Source organism: Apostichopus japonicus, chromosome 2, assembly GCF_037975245.1.
Source record: "Apostichopus japonicus isolate 1M-3 chromosome 2, ASM3797524v1, whole genome shotgun sequence".
Taxonomy (NCBI): Eukaryota; Metazoa; Echinodermata; class Holothuroidea; order Aspidochirotida; family Stichopodidae; genus Apostichopus; species Apostichopus japonicus.
Genome location: NC_092562.1, coordinates 1941108 through 1956079, shown reverse-complemented (window position 1 = coordinate 1956079; position 14972 = coordinate 1941108).

Sequence of the window (14972 nt, the reverse complement as noted above, 5' to 3'; positions counted from 1 at the left end):
TCAGGAAATTACACCAACAAAATGTGACAAATGTCAATAGGTATTTGAGAGGGCAATAAAAAAGTCAATAATCGCGAATAAGTAAAAAGTGGTAAAGAGCTGAAAAGGGCGCCAGCAGTCCATTTGAGTCCGTCGGGGGGGGGGGGGGCATCCGCCCCCTCTGACGCTCCGCCACTGGATGCGAAATGAATAGCAGGATAACCTAACGCTGCAGAAAGTTCCCAAGTGAACTTCAGCCCACCAGTATATTAAATTATGATCTAATTTTGTTAATATAGATTGTCAAATTTATATTGCTTCGATCTGAAGATTTGAAGAAAAGAAAAACGTCACAAATATTTTTACGGTGGGGAAGTGGTGGGGTTTAGTAAGGAAGAGCTGCTAGAGGCTCTTGTTCAACGTAAGTGTCTATTTAATAATTTGTATAGATCTTATATGATATTTCTAAAATCACAAAGTTTCGTTTTACCGAACGGATTGTACAGAAAATATTTGTGTGTGTATTTGCTCTACGCAACTTTTGCACAATATGTATATAGAATCTTCTGTGCCATATTACTTATAAATCATTGTATGAATACAAGTCACAAAGGAAATCAGCCTTTTGTGCAATGTGTTATAAATGTATCGATGAAATAGCTACAGGTATTACAAGCAATAGTGTGCGTGTGTGGTTAGCAGGGGTCGGGAGGAGGTCGGTGCAAGGGTGGAGGGAAATTAATGTTGGTGGGTGTATGGGGTATATCTTACGTTCATCTTTTCATTTAACATAGTAATTTATGTATTTATATATATCTTTCTTCCTTTTTTTATTGACATCATCTTATAGGTCTCGATTCACATTTCCAAATCCATCAGATGTTATAAAGGTACATCCTTTTCTATTTTGTGAAACAATCATAAAGAAAACTGATTAACTGGTCTACGCAAAATTTTTGCACAGTAATATATTTATTGCCTATTGTATTATTACGATCATTTAATAAGCCTTATACATTTTGAATGTAAAACTGAAAGTATACAACTTGATCCATCCATACAATGCCGTCTCTTTGTGGGGATTTCTCATATTTCGAATATCTTAATTTTATTTTAAATCTTCAACAAATATTCGTCACTGCATGTACACGCAAGTATTACCTACCCAACCCCCCACCCCCCACACACACACCCTCCCTCCCCCTCCCAACCCATCAACACACCCCATACTACCAAATTAAATATTGCTATATAGACAAATACATTTACTTCATTACACAGTGTATTTTGAGCTGTGAAATGTTCATAAAGACTTCACACCCTACCCAGGATATGCCTACTAACCGACTTGATTGTAACGCTGAAAGTAAAACGAGCGGTTTTTAGAGGGCGCTAGTCAAAATATCCTTCCTCTTCTTTTCCGTTTGAATTCTAAGGACACGACGAAGCTATGCAGAATCAATATTATATTACGGAAGGAAAATATCAAAACAGTATGCGACGAATTTCCCTTAGAGATTTAAAAATACCCGCGCATCGATAAACATGTTTTTATTTCTTCGGGTGTTTTATGCGACGCACGTTAACTGTCTGTCCCAGGAGTGTCCGCGCAGTGAAACAAGAACCTCTTGGATGTGAGGATGCAAGTAATTTTAAATTGTATTGGTGACATAAGTTGGTTTTAAAGGCTTGAAAACCGTATAAATATTATATTTATAGCAGCTACGTAGATCAATAAAAGTATGGAAGTTTGAAGATGAAGGCAACAAGGCGTCATGGTTTCAATTATATAACGGTAACATACGTAAAGAGATGTTGCTAAATATTTTGACTTATTCATATTCCTTTGCCCAAAATCGTTTTTTCATATTTTGGCCTAAAACCGCGACTTTTTCAGTTCTTCTCAAAATGATACAAACGGAGTAGGGCGCTCTTCTGTGTATATATCAGGCATAATAATGTTCTTATTCATTCCCATTTGAATGAAAATGGCCTTTTTTCTACACAAGTTTATATATCAGTTTACTATTAATAAATAGGACAATATGAACCTTAAAATTCCCAGAAACTCTCTTTGAAGTCGATCAAAATACATATTTTAACATCAAGAATCCACAGGAGCATCTTTAAATCTGAGAAATTTCATTATTTTCTGGAAATTTTTTTAAGGCTACACCCTTATCCATAACCCTAACCCTAACCCCCTAACCCTAATCCCAATCCTAACCCTAACCCTAACCCACCCTTTTGATTCCTTTCCAGGTGATAAGAGTAGTAAAAACACTCATATTTTGGTGGAAAAATGAAATTTAATAATCTTGACGTCATTTCATATCGGATTTAAATGACTAAAACTTCGTCGAATTCCACTTTTGTTCTCGTGAGAAGCGTGTACTGGGTGCTGGGAGTCTGTTAGACGTATCCTGACAGGAATTTGAGAACTTTCATTTTTGGCCCAAAATCGACAATTTTGTAAGGCTATACCCTTATGATTTTGTTCGATTTTGGCCAAAATCACGACTTTTTTAATTCTTCCCAAAATTGTACCTGCGGTGTGTGGCGCCCTTTTCATTCCATTCCAGGTGATAAGAGTAAAAAAAACACTGATATTTTGGTGGAAAAATGAAATTTAATAACCATATCTTGACGTCATTTCATATCGGATTTAAATGACTAAAACTTCGTCGAATGCCACTTTTGTTCTCGGGAGAAGCGTGTACTGGGTGCTGGGAGTCTGTTAGACGTATCCTGACAGGAATTTGAGAACTTTCATTTTTGGCCCAAAATCGACAATTTTGTAAGGCTATACCCTTATGATTTTCTTTGATTTTGGCCAAAATCACAACTTTTTTAATTCTTCCCAAAATTGTACCTGCGGTGTGTGGCGCCCTTTTGATTCCTTTCCAGGTGATCAGAGTATTAAAAACACTGATATTTTGGTGGAAAAATGAAATTTAATAACCATATCTTGACGTCATTTCATATCGGATTTAAATGACTAAAACTTCGTCGAATGCCACTTTTGTTCTCGGGAGAAGCGTGTACTGGGTGCTGGGAGTCTGTTAGACGTATCCTGACAGGAATTTGAGAACTTTCATTTTTGGCCCAAAATCGACAATTTTGTAAGGCTATACCCTTATGATTTTCTTCGATTTTGGCCAAAATCACGACTTTTTTAATTCTTCCCAAAATTGTACCTGCGGTGTGTGGAGCCCTTTTGATTCCATTCCAGGTGATCAGAGTATTAAAAACACTCATATTTTTGATGGAAATATGAAATTTGATAACCATATCTTGACGTCATTTCATATCGGACTTAAATGACTAAAACTTCGTCGAATGCCACGTTTGTTCTCGGGAGAAGCGTGTACTGGGTGCTGGGAGTCTGTTAGACGTATCCTGACAGGAATTTGAGAACTTTCATTTTTGGCCCAAAATCGACAATTTTGTAAGGCTATACCCTTATGATTTTCTTCGATTTTGGCCAAAATCACGACTTTTTTAATTCTTCCCAAAATTGTACCTGCGGTGTGTGGCGTCCTTTTGATTCCTTTCCAGGTGATCAGAGTATTAAAAACACTCATATTTTGGTGGAAAAATGAAATTTAATAACCATATCTTGACGTCATTTCATATCGGATTTAAATGACTAAAACTTCGTCGAATGCCACTTTTGTTCTCGGGGGAAGCGTGTACTGGGTGCTGGGAGTCTGTTAGACGTATCCTGACAGGAATTTGAGAACTTTCATTTTTGGCCCAAAATCGACAATTTTGTAAGGCCCTTATGATTTTCTTCGATTTTGGCCAAAATCACAACTCTTTTAATTCTTCCCAAAATTGTACCTGCGGTGTGTGGAGCCCCTTTGATTCCTTTCCAGGTGATCAGAGTATTAAAAACACTCATATTTTGGTGGAAAAATGAAATTTAATAACCATATCTTGACGTCATTTCATATCGGATTTAAATGACTAAAACTTCGTCGAATGCCACTTTTGTTCTCGGGAGAAGCGTGTACTGGGTGCTGGGAGTCTGTTAGACGTATCCTGACAGGAATTTGAGAACTTTCATTTTTGGCCCAAAATCGACAATTTTGTAAGGCTATACCCTTATGATTTTCTTCGATTTTGGCCAAAATCACGACTTTTTTAATTCTTCCCAAAATTGTACCTGCGGTGTGTGGCGCCCCTTTGATTCCTTTCCAGGTGATCAGAGTATTAAAAACACTGATATTTTGGTGGAAAAATGAAATTTAATAACCATATCTTGACGTCATTTCATATCGGATTTAAATGACTAAAACTTCGTCGAATGCCACTTTTGTTCTCGGGAGAAGCGTGTACTGGGTGCTGGGAGTCTGTTAGACGTATCCTGACAGGAATTTGAGAACTTTCATTTTTGGCCCAAAATCGACAATTTTGTAAGGCTATACCCTTATGATTTTCTTCGATTTTGGCCAAAATCACGACTTTTTTATTTCTTCCCAAAATTGTACCTGCGGTGTGTGGCGCCCCTTTGATTCCTTTCCAGGTGATCAGAGTATTAAAAACACTGATATTTTGGTGGAAAAATGAAATTTAATAACCATATCTTGACGTCATTTCATATCGGATTTAAATGACTAAAACTTCGTCGAATGCCACTTTTGTTCTCGGGAGAAGCGTGTACTGGGTGCTGGGAGTCTGTTAGACGTATCCTGACAGGAATTTGAGAACTTTCATTTTTGGCCCAAAATCGACAATTTTGTAAGGCTATACCCTTATGATTTTCTTCGATTTTGGCCAAAATCACGACTTTTTGAATTCTTCCCAAAATTGTACCTGCGGTGTGTGGCGTCCTTTTGATTCCTTTCCAGGTGATCAGAGTATTAAAAACACTCATATTTTGGTGGAAAAATGAAATTTAATAACCATATCTTGACGTCATTTCATATCGGATTTAAATGACTAAAACTTCGTCGAATGCCACTTTTGTTCTCGGGGGAAGCGTGTACTGGGTGCTGGGAGTCTGTTAGACGTATCCTGACAGGAATTTGAGAACTTTCATTTTTGGCCCAAAATCGACAATTTTGTAAGGCCCTTATGATTTTCTTCGATTTTGGCCAAAATCACAACTCTTTTAATTCTTCCCAAAATTGTACCTGCGGTGTGTGGAGCCCCTTTGATTCCTTTCCAGGTGATCAGAGTATTAAAAACACTCATATTTTGGTGGAAAAATGAAATTTAATAACCATATCTTGACGTCATTTCATATCGGATTTAAATGACTAAAACTTCGTCGAATGCCACTTTTGTTCTCGGGAGAAGCGTGTACTGGGTGCTGGGAGTCTGTTAGACGTATCCTGACAGGAATTTGAGAACTTTCATTTTTGGCCCAAAATCGACAATTTTGTAAGGCTATACCCTTATGATTTTCTTCGATTTTGGCCAAAATCACGACTTTTTTAATTCTTCCCAAAATTGTACCTGCGGTGTGTGGCGCCCTTTTGATTCCTTTCCAGGTGATCAGAGTATTAAAAACACTGATATTTTGGTGGAAAAATGAAATTTAATAACCATATCTTGACGTCATTTCATATCGGATTTAAATGACTAAAACTTCGTCGAATGCCACTTTTGTTCTCGGGAGAAGCGTGTACTGGGTGCTGGGAGTCTGTTAGACGTATCCTGACAGGAATTTGAGAACTTTCATTTTTGGCCCAAAATCGACACTTTTGTAAGGCTATACCCTTATGATTTTCTTCGATTTTGGCCAAAATCACGACTTTTTTATTTCTTCCCAAAATTGTACCTGCGGTGTGTGGCGCCCCTTTGATTCCTTTCCAGGTGATCAGAGTATTAAAAACACTGATATTTTGGTGGAAAAATGAAATTTAATAACCATATCTTGACGTCATTTCATATCGGATTTAAATGACTAAAACTTCGTCGAATGCCACTTTTGTTCTCGGGAGAAGCGTGTACTGGGTGCTGGGAGTCTGTTAGACGTATCCTGACAGGAATTTGAGAACTTTCATTTTTGGCCCAAAATCGACAATTTTGTAAGGCTATACCCTTATGATTTTCTTCGATTTTGGCCAAAATCACGACTTTTTTAATTCTTCCCAAAATTGTACCTGCGGTGTGTGGCGCCCTTTTGATTCCTTTCCAGGTGATCAGAGTATTAAAAACACTCATATTTTGGTGGAAAAATGAAATTTAATAACCATATCTTGACGTCATTTCATATCGGATTTAAATGACTAAAACTTCGTCGAATGCCACTTTTGTTCTCGGGAGAAGCGTGTACTGGGTGCTGGGAGTCTGTTAGACGTATCCTGACAGGAATTTGAGAACTTTCATTTTTGGCCCAAAATCGACAATTTTGTAAGGCTATACCCTTATGATTTTCTTCGATTTTGGCCAAAATCACGACTTTTTTATTTCTTCCCAAAATTGTACCTGCGGTGTGTGGCGCCCCTTTGATTCCTTTCCAGGTGATCAGAGTATTAAAAACACTGATATTTTGGTGGAAAAATGAAATTTAATAACCATATCTTGACGTCATTTCATATCGGATTTAAATGACTAAAACTTCGTCGAATGCCACTTTTGTTCTCGGGAGAAGCGTGTACTGGGTGCTGGGAGTCTGTTAGACGTATCCTGACAGGAATTTGAGAACTTTCATTTTTGGCCCAAAATCGACAATTTTGTAAGGCTATACCCTTATGATTTTCTTCGATTTTGGCCAAAATCACGACTTTTTTAATTCTTCCCAAAATTGTACCTGCGGTGTGTGGCGCCCTTTTGATTCCATTCCAGGTGATCAGAGTATTAAAAACACTCATATTTTGGTGGAAAAATGAAATTTAATAACCATATCTTGACGTCATTTCATATCGGATTTAAATGACTAAACCTTCGTCGAATGCCACTTTTGTTCTCGGGAGAAGCGTGTACTGGGTGCTGGGAGTCTGTTAGACGTATCCTGACAGGAATTTGAGAACTTTCATTTTTGGCCCAAAATCGACAATTTTGTAAGGCTATACCCTTATGATTTTCTTCGATTTTGGCCAAAATCACGACTTTTTTAATTCTTCCCAAAATTGTACCTGCGGTGTGTGGCGCCCTTTTGATTCCTTTCCAGGTGATCAGAGTATTAAAAACACTGATATTTTGGTGGAAAAATGAAATTTAATAACCATATCTTGACGTCATTTCATATCGGATTTAAATGACTAAAACTTCGTCGAATGCCACTTTTGTTCTCGGGAGAAGCGTGTACTGGGTGCTGGGAGTCTGTTAGACGTATCCTGACAGGAATTTGAGAACTTTCATTTTTGGCCCAAAATCGACAATTTTGTAAGGCTATACCCTTATGATTTTCTTCGATTTTGGCCAAAATCACGACTTTTTGAATTCTTCCCAAAATTGTACCTGCGGTGTGTGGCGTCCTTTTGATTCCTTTCCAGGTGATCAGAGTATTAAAAACACTCATATTTTGGTGGAAAAATGAAATTTAATAACCATATCTTGACGTCATTTCATATCGGATTTAAATGACTAAAACTTCGTCGAATGCCACTTTTGTTCTCGGGGGAAGCGTGTACTGGGTGCTGGGAGTCTGTTAGACGTATCCTGACAGGAATTTGAGAACTTTCATTTTTGGCCCAAAATCGACAATTTTGTAAGGCCCTTATGATTTTCTTCGATTTTGGCCAAAATCACAACTCTTTTAATTCTTCCCAAAATTGTACCTGCGGTGTGTGGAGCCCCTTTGATTCCTTTCCAGGTGATCAGAGTATTAAAAACACTCATATTTTGGTGGAAAAATGAAATTTAATAACCATATCTTGACGTCATTTCATATCGGATTTAAATGACTAAAACTTCGTCGAATGCCACTTTTGTTCTCGGGAGAAGCGTGTACTGGGTGCTGGGAGTCTGTTAGACGTATCCTGACAGGAATTTGAGAACTTTCATTTTTGGCCCAAAATCGACAATTTTGTAAGGCTATACCCTTATGATTTTCTTCGATTTTGGCCAAAATCACGACTTTTTTAATTCTTCCCAAAATTGTACCTGCGGTGTGTGGCGCCCTTTTGATTCCTTTCCAGGTGATCAGAGTATTAAAAACACTGATATTTTGGTGGAAAAATGAAATTTAATAACCATATCTTGACGTCATTTCATATCGGATTTAAATGACTAAAACTTCGTCGAATGCCACTTTTGTTCTCGGGAGAAGCGTGTACTGGGTGCTGGGAGTCTGTTAGACGTATCCTGACAGGAATTTGAGAACTTTCATTTTTGGCCCAAAATCGACACTTTTGTAAGGCTATACCCTTATGATTTTCTTCGATTTTGGCCAAAATCACGACTTTTTTATTTCTTCCCAAAATTGTACCTGCGGTGTGTGGCGCCCCTTTGATTCCTTTCCAGGTGATCAGAGTATTAAAAACACTGATATTTTGGTGGAAAAATGAAATTTAATAACCATATCTTGACGTCATTTCATATCGGATTTAAATGACTAAAACTTCGTCGAATGCCACTTTTGTTCTCGGGAGAAGCGTGTACTGGGTGCTGGGAGTCTGTTAGACGTATCCTGACAGGAATTTGAGAACTTTCATTTTTGGCCCAAAATCGACAATTTTGTAAGGCTATACCCTTATGATTTTCTTCGATTTTGGCCAAAATCACGACTTTTTTAATTCTTCCCAAAATTGTACCTGCGGTGTGTGGAGCCCTTTTGATTCCATTCCAGGTGATCAGAGTATTAAAAACACTGATATTTTTGGTGGAAAAATGAAATTTGATAACCATATCTTGACGTCATTTCATATCGGATTTAAATGACTAAAACTTCGTCGAATGCCACTTTTGTTCTCGGGAGAAGCGTGTACTGGGTGCTGGGAGTCTGTTAGACGTATCCTGACAGGAATTTGAGAACTTTCATTTTTGGCCCAAAATCGACAATTTTGTAAGGCTATACCCTTATGATTTTCTTCGATTTTGGCCAAAATCACGACTTTTTTAATTCTTCCCAAAATTGTACCTGCGGTGTGTGGCGCCCTTTTGATTCCTTTCCAGGTGATCAGAGTATTAAAAACACTGATATTTTGGTGGAAAAATGAAATTTAATAACCATATCTTGACGTCATTTCATATCGGATTTAAATGACTAAAACTTCGTCGAATGCCACTTTTGTTCTCGGGAGAAGCGTGTACTGGGTGCTGGGAGTCTGTTAGACGTATCCTGACAGGAATTTGAGAACTTTCATTTTTGGCCCAAAATCGACAATTTTGTAAGGCTATACCCTTATGATTTTCTTCGATTTTGGCCAAAATCACGACTTTTTTATTTCTTCCCAAAATTGTACCTGCGGTGTGTGGCGCCCCTTTGATTCCTTTCCAGGTGATCAGAGTATTAAAAACACTGATATTTTGGTGGAAAAATGAAATTTAATAACCATATCTTGACGTCATTTCATATCGGATTTAAATGACTAAAACTTCGTCGAATGCCACTTTTGTTCTCGGGAGAAGCGTGTACTGGGTGCTGGGAGTCTGTTAGACGTATCCTGACAGGAATTTGAGAACTTTCATTTTTGGCCCAAAATCGACAATTTTGTAAGGCTATACCCTTATGATTTTCTTCGATTTTGGCCAAAATCACGACTTTTTTAATTCTTCCCAAAATTGTACCTGCGGTGTGTGGAGCCCCTTTGATTCCTTTCCAGGTGATCAGAGTATTAAAAACACTCATATTTTGGTGGAAAAATGAAATTTAATAACCATATCTTGACGTCATTTCATATCGGATTTAAATGACTAAAACTTCGTCGAATGCCACTTTTGTTCTCGGGAGAAGCGTGTACTGGGTGCTGGGAGTCTGTTAGACGTATCCTGACAGGAATTTGAGAACTTTCATTTTTGGCCCAAAATCGACAATTTTGTAAGGCTATACCCTTATGATTTTCTTCGATTTTGGCCAAAATCACGACTTTTTTAATTCTTCCCAAAATTGTACCTGCGGTGTGTGGAGCCCTTTTGATTCCATTCCAGGTGATCAGAGTATTAAAAACACTCATATTTTTGATGGAAATATGAAATTTGATAACCATATCTTGACGTCATTTCATATCGGACTTAAATGACTAAAACTTCGTCGAATGCCACGTTTGTTCTCGGGAGAAGCGTGTACTGGGTGCTGGGAGTCTGTTAGACGTATCCTGACAGGAATTTGAGAACTTTCATTTTTGGCCCAAAATCGACAATTTTGTAAGGCTATACCCTTATGATTTTCTTCGATTTTGGCCAAAATCACGACTTTTTTAATTCTTCCCAAAATTGTACCTGCGGTGTGTGGCGTCCTTTTGATTCCTTTCCAGGTGATCAGAGTATTAAAAACACTCATATTTTGGTGGAAAAATGAAATTTAATAACCATATCTTGACGTCATTTCATATCGGATTTAAATGACTAAAACTTCGTCGAATGCCACTTTTGTTCTCGGGGGAAGCGTGTACTGGGTGCTGGGAGTCTGTTAGACGTATCCTGACAGGAATTTGAGAACTTTCATTTTTGGCCCAAAATCGACAATTTTGTAAGGCCCTTATGATTTTCTTCGATTTTGGCCAAAATCACAACTCTTTTAATTCTTCCCAAAATTGTACCTGCGGTGTGTGGAGCCCCTTTGATTCCTTTCCAGGTGATCAGAGTATTAAAAACACTCATATTTTGGTGGAAAAATGAAATTTAATAACCATATCTTGACGTCATTTCATATCGGATTTAAATGACTAAAACTTCGTCGAATGCCACTTTTGTTCTCGGGAGAAGCGTGTACTGGGTGCTGGGAGTCTGTTAGACGTATCCTGACAGGAATTTGAGAACTTTCATTTTTGGCCCAAAATCGACAATTTTGTAAGGCTATACCCTTATGATTTTCTTCGATTTTGGCCAAAATCACGACTTTTTTAATTCTTCCCAAAATTGTACCTGCGGTGTGTGGCGCCCCTTTGATTCCTTTCCAGGTGATCAGAGTATTAAAAACACTGATATTTTGGTGGAAAAATGAAATTTAATAACCATATCTTGACGTCATTTCATATCGGATTTAAATGACTAAAACTTCGTCGAATGCCACTTTTGTTCTCGGGAGAAGCGTGTACTGGGTGCTGGGAGTCTGTTAGACGTATCCTGACAGGAATTTGAGAACTTTCATTTTTGGCCCAAAATCGACAATTTTGTAAGGCTATACCCTTATGATTTTCTTCGATTTTGGCCAAAATCACGACTTTTTTATTTCTTCCCAAAATTGTACCTGCGGTGTGTGGCGCCCCTTTGATTCCTTTCCAGGTGATCAGAGTATTAAAAACACTGATATTTTGGTGGAAAAATGAAATTTAATAACCATATCTTGACGTCATTTCATATCGGATTTAAATGACTAAAACTTCGTCGAATGCCACTTTTGTTCTCGGGAGAAGCGTGTACTGGGTGCTGGGAGTCTGTTAGACGTATCCTGACAGGAATTTGAGAACTTTCATTTTTGGCCCAAAATCGACAATTTTGTAAGGCTATACCCTTATGATTTTCTTCGATTTTGGCCAAAATCACGACTTTTTGAATTCTTCCCAAAATTGTACCTGCGGTGTGTGGCGTCCTTTTGATTCCTTTCCAGGTGATCAGAGTATTAAAAACACTCATATTTTGGTGGAAAAATGAAATTTAATAACCATATCTTGACGTCATTTCATATCGGATTTAAATGACTAAAACTTCGTCGAATGCCACTTTTGTTCTCGGGGGAAGCGTGTACTGGGTGCTGGGAGTCTGTTAGACGTATCCTGACAGGAATTTGAGAACTTTCATTTTTGGCCCAAAATCGACAATTTTGTAAGGCCCTTATGATTTTCTTCGATTTTGGCCAAAATCACAACTCTTTTAATTCTTCCCAAAATTGTACCTGCGGTGTGTGGAGCCCCTTTGATTCCTTTCCAGGTGATCAGAGTATTAAAAACACTCATATTTTGGTGGAAAAATGAAATTTAATAACCATATCTTGACGTCATTTCATATCGGATTTAAATGACTAAAACTTCGTCGAATGCCACTTTTGTTCTCGGGAGAAGCGTGTACTGGGTGCTGGGAGTCTGTTAGACGTATCCTGACAGGAATTTGAGAACTTTCATTTTTGGCCCAAAATCGACAATTTTGTAAGGCTATACCCTTATGATTTTCTTCGATTTTGGCCAAAATCACGACTTTTTTAATTCTTCCCAAAATTGTACCTGCGGTGTGTGGCGCCCTTTTGATTCCTTTCCAGGTGATCAGAGTATTAAAAACACTGATATTTTGGTGGAAAAATGAAATTTAATAACCATATCTTGACGTCATTTCATATCGGATTTAAATGACTAAAACTTCGTCGAATGCCACTTTTGTTCTCGGGAGAAGCGTGTACTGGGTGCTGGGAGTCTGTTAGACGTATCCTGACAGGAATTTGAGAACTTTCATTTTTGGCCCAAAATCGACACTTTTGTAAGGCTATACCCTTATGATTTTCTTCGATTTTGGCCAAAATCACGACTTTTTTATTTCTTCCCAAAATTGTACCTGCGGTGTGTGGCGCCCCTTTGATTCCTTTCCAGGTGATCAGAGTATTAAAAACACTGATATTTTGGTGGAAAAATGAAATTTAATAACCATATCTTGACGTCATTTCATATCGGATTTAAATGACTAAAACTTCGTCGAATGCCACTTTTGTTCTCGGGAGAAGCGTGTACTGGGTGCTGGGAGTCTGTTAGACGTATCCTGACAGGAATTTGAGAACTTTCATTTTTGGCCCAAAATCGACAATTTTGTAAGGCTATACCCTTATGATTTTCTTCGATTTTGGCCAAAATCACGACTTTTTTAATTCTTCCCAAAATTGTACCTGCGGTGTGTGGCGCCCTTTTGATTCCTTTCCAGGTGATCAGAGTATTAAAAACACTCATATTTTGGTGGAAAAATGAAATTTAATAACCATATCTTGACGTCATTTCATATCGGATTTAAATGACTAAAACTTCGTCGAATGCCACTTTTGTTCTCGGGAGAAGCGTGTACTGGGTGCTGGGAGTCTGTTAGACGTATCCTGACAGGAATTTGAGAACTTTCATTTTTGGCCCAAAATCGACAATTTTGTAAGGCTATACCCTTATGATTTTCTTCGATTTTGGCCAAAATCACGACTTTTTTATTTCTTCCCAAAATTGTACCTGCGGTGTGTGGCGCCCCTTTGATTCCTTTCCAGGTGATCAGAGTATTAAAAACACTGATATTTTGGTGGAAAAATGAAATTTAATAACCATATCTTGACGTCATTTCATATCGGATTTAAATGACTAAAACTTCGTCGAATGCCACTTTTGTTCTCGGGAGAAGCGTGTACTGGGTGCTGGGAGTCTGTTAGACGTATCCTGACAGGAATTTGAGAACTTTCATTTTTGGCCCAAAATCGACAATTTTGTAAGGCTATACCCTTATGATTTTCTTCGATTTTGGCCAAAATCACGACTTTTTTAATTCTTCCCAAAATTGTACCTGCGGTGTGTGGCGCCCTTTTGATTCCATTCCAGGTGATCAGAGTATTAAAAACACTCATATTTTGGTGGAAAAATGAAATTTAATAACCATATCTTGACGTCATTTCATATCGGATTTAAATGACTAAACCTTCGTCGAATGCCACTTTTGTTCTCGGGAGAAGCGTGTACTGGGTGCTGGGAGTCTGTTAGACGTATCCTGACAGGAATTTGAGAACTTTCATTTTTGGCCCAAAATCGACAATTTTGTAAGGCTATACCCTTATGATTTTCTTCGATTTTGGCCAAAATCACGACTTTTTTAATTCTTCCCAAAATTGTACCTGCGGTGTGTGGCGCCCTTTTGATTCCTTTCCAGGTGATCAGAGTATTAAAAACACTGATATTTTGGTGGAAAAATGAAATTTAATAACCATATCTTGACGTCATTTCATATCGGATTTAAATGACTAAAACTTCGTCGAATGCCACTTTTGTTCTCGGGAGAAGCGTGTACTGGGTGCTGGGAGTCTGTTAGACGTATCCTGACAGGAATTTGAGAACTTTCATTTTTGGCCCAAAATCGACAATTTTGTAAGGCTATACCCTTATGATTTTCTTCGATTTTGGCCAAAATCACGACTTTTTGAATTCTTCCCAAAATTGTACCTGCGGTGTGTGGCGTCCTTTTGATTCCTTTCCAGGTGATCAGAGTATTAAAAACACTCATATTTTGGTGGAAAAATGAAATTTAATAACCATATCTTGACGTCATTTCATATCGGATTTAAATGACTAAAACTTCGTCGAATGCCACTTTTGTTCTCGGGGGAAGCGTGTACTGGGTGCTGGGAGTCTGTTAGACGTATCCTGACAGGAATTTGAGAACTTTCATTTTTGGCCCAAAATCGACAATTTTGTAAGGCCCTTATGATTTTCTTCGATTTTGGCCAAAATCACAACTCTTTTAATTCTTCCCAAAATTGTACCTGCGGTGTGTGGAGCCCCTTTGATTCCTTTCCAGGTGATCAGAGTATTAAAAACACTCATATTTTGGTGGAAAAATGAAATTTAATAACCATATCTTGACGTCATTTCATATCGGATTTAAATGACTAAAACTTCGTCGAATGCCACTTTTGTTCTCGGGAGAAGCGTGTACTGGGTGCTGGGAGTCTGTTAGACGTATCCTGACAGGAATTTGAGAACTTTCATTTTTGGCCCAAAATCGACAATTTTGTAAGGCTATACCCTTATGATTTTCTTCGATTTTGGCCAAAATCACGACTTTTTTAATTCTTCCCAAAATTGTACCTGCGGTGTGTGGCGCCCTTTTGATTCCTTTCCAGGTGATCAGAGTATTAAAAACACTGATATTTTGGTGGAAAAATGAAATTTAATAACCATATCTTGACGTCATTTCATATCGGATTTAAA